Here is a 2,923-nt window from a genome sequence, read left to right on the forward strand (position 1 = left end):
GAGTTTTCTCCTCCTCCTCGTCTGATATACACGACTTCACTCTCTGCAACAACGTGTGGGGCTGGAGGCACAGGGTAAGTTATGAGTATTATTATTAGCTAGTCTGACATTACTAGAGTAAGTTATCACCATGTTGTTGCATAAAGAAGGTCAGTTGGGGTCAATTCCATCTACAACCCCATTCTAGAATTCAAATCAAATGTATTTGTCACATACACATGGTTAACAGATGTTTATTGGTCACATACACATGGTTAGCAGATGTTATTGGTCACATACACATGGTTAGCAGATGTTATTGGTCATATACACATGGTTAGCAGATGTTATTGGTCATATACACATGGTTAGCAGATGTTAATGGTCATATGCACATGGTTAGCAGATGTTAATGGTCATATGCACATGGTTAGCAGATGTTAATGCGAGTGTAGCGAAATGCTTGTGCTTCTAGTTCCGACAATGCAGTGATAACCAACGAGTAATCTAAATCTAACAATTCTGACAACTACTACCTTATAGACACAAGTGTAAAGGGATAAAGAATATGTACATAAAGATATGAATGCGAGTGATGATACAGAACAGCATTGTATGTCCAACAGTTGGTTCAAATTGAAAAATGGAATTGAGACTAACTCTGTTATTACCATCAAGTTCCTGTCATAGACTAGTGGTGCTCTGCTCTCTGACCTTTTATGGAGAAGTCTGTGATGATCTTGAGGATGTTGTTGGTCTCAGCAAAGTCCTTACAGATGTAGGGTCTGCACAGACTCTGTAGGCCAGGACTCCAGTTATGAGAGGATGAGGTTAACATCACAGATCACTCTGATGGCCAGGCCAGGACCTACAGGAGAGGATGAGGTTAACATCACAGATCACTCTGATGGCCAGGCCAGGACCTACAGGAGAGGATGAGGTTAACATCACAGATCACTCTGATGGCCAGGCCAGGACCACAGGAGGATGAGGTTAACATCACAGATCACTCTGATGGCCAGGCCAGGACCTACAGAGAGGGATGAGGTTAACATCACAGATCACTCTGATGCGGCCAGGACCTACAGGAGAGATGAGGTTAACATCACAGATCACTCTGACCTGGATGAGGTTAACATCACAGATCACTCTGATGGCCAGGCCAGGACCTACAGGAGAGGATGAGGTTAACATCACAGATCACCTGATGGCCAGGCACAGGGAGAAATTCCACAGGAGAGGATAAGAGAGTGATGAGGTTAACATCACAGATCACTCTGATGGCCAGGCCAGGACCTACAGGAGAGGATGAGGGTTAACATCACATACATATTTCTGCTATTCTCCATGTTGGTTCTAATGTTCCAGGACTATATATAACATTCTGTCCTGTGTTGGTTCTAAATGTTCCATTGCCATATAACATTCTGTCCTGTGTTGGTTCTAAATGTTCCATGACTATATATAATATTCTATTCTGTGTTGGTTCTAAATGTTCCATGACAGTTATATAACATTCTATTCTGTCGTTGGTTCTAAATGTTCCATGACCATATAACATTCTGACCCAGTGTTGGTTCTAAATGTTCCATTGACCATATAACATTCTATTCTGTCGTTGGTTCTAAATGTTCCATTGACCAGATATAGATCAGGCCAGTTGTTGGTTCTAAATGTTCCATTGCCAGATGTAACATTCTGTCCAGTTGTTGGTTCTAAATGTTCCATTGCCAGAGACGCGACTCTGTCCTTGTTGGTTCTAAATGTTCCATTGCCAGATAACATTCTTATTCTCTGTGTTGGTTCTAAATGTTGTTGCCATGACGCGACCCAGTCGTTGGTTCTATTGGTTCCATTATTCTGTCGTTGGTTCTAATGGTTCCGTTGCCACAGACGTGACCCATTCTGTGTTGGTTCTAAATGTTTCCGTTGCCATAGACATTCTGTCCAGTTGTTGGTTCTAAATGTTCCATTGCCAGAGACGCGACCCAGTTGTTGGTTCTAAATGTTCCATTGCCAGAGACGCGACCCTGTCGTTGGTTCTAAATGTTCCGTTGCCAGAGAGCGACCCGGTCGTTGGTTCTATTGGTTCCGTTGCCACAGACGCATTGATCGTTGGTTCTAATGGTTCAGTTGCCACAGAGCGTGACCCAGTCGTTGGTTCTATTGGTTCCGTTGCCCAGAGCGGAGGCCCAGTTGTTGGTTCTATTGGTTCTGTTGCCACAGACGCGACCCAGTTGTTGGTTCTATTAGTTCCGTTGCCAGAGACACGAACCAGTCGTTAGTTCTAAAACTGTTCCATTATGACGCGGCCCAGTCGTTGGTTCTAAATGTTCCGTACCAGAGACGCGACCCAGTCGTTGGTTCTGTGTTGGTTCTAAATGTTCCATGACTATATATAACATTCTGTCCTGTGTTGGTTCTAAATGTTCCATGACTATATATAACATTCTGTCCTGTGTTGGTTCTAAATGTTCCATGACTATATATAACATTCTGTCCTGTGTTGGTTCTAAATGTTCCATGACTATATATAACATTCTGTCCTGTGTTGGTTCTAAATGTTCCATGACTATATATAACATTCTATTCTGTGTTGGTTCTAAATGTTCCATGACTATATATAACATTCTGTCCTGTGTTGGTTCTAAATGTTCCATGACTATATATAACATTCTGTCCTGTGTTGGTTCTAAATGTTCCATGACTATATATAACATTCTGTCCTGTGTTGGTTCTAAATGTTCCATGACTATATATAACATTCTGTCCTGTGTTGGTTCTAAATGTTCCATGACTATATATAACATTCTGTCCTGTGTTGGTTCTAAATGTTCCATGACTATATATAACATTCTGTCCTGTGTTGGTTCTAAATGTTCCATGACTATATATAACATTCTGTCCTGTGTTGGTTCTAAATGTTCCATGACTATATATAACA

This window comes from Oncorhynchus gorbuscha, unplaced genomic scaffold, assembly GCF_021184085.1.
Source record: "Oncorhynchus gorbuscha isolate QuinsamMale2020 ecotype Even-year unplaced genomic scaffold, OgorEven_v1.0 Un_scaffold_5198, whole genome shotgun sequence".
In the NCBI taxonomy this organism is placed as follows: Eukaryota; Metazoa; Chordata; class Actinopteri; order Salmoniformes; family Salmonidae; genus Oncorhynchus; species Oncorhynchus gorbuscha.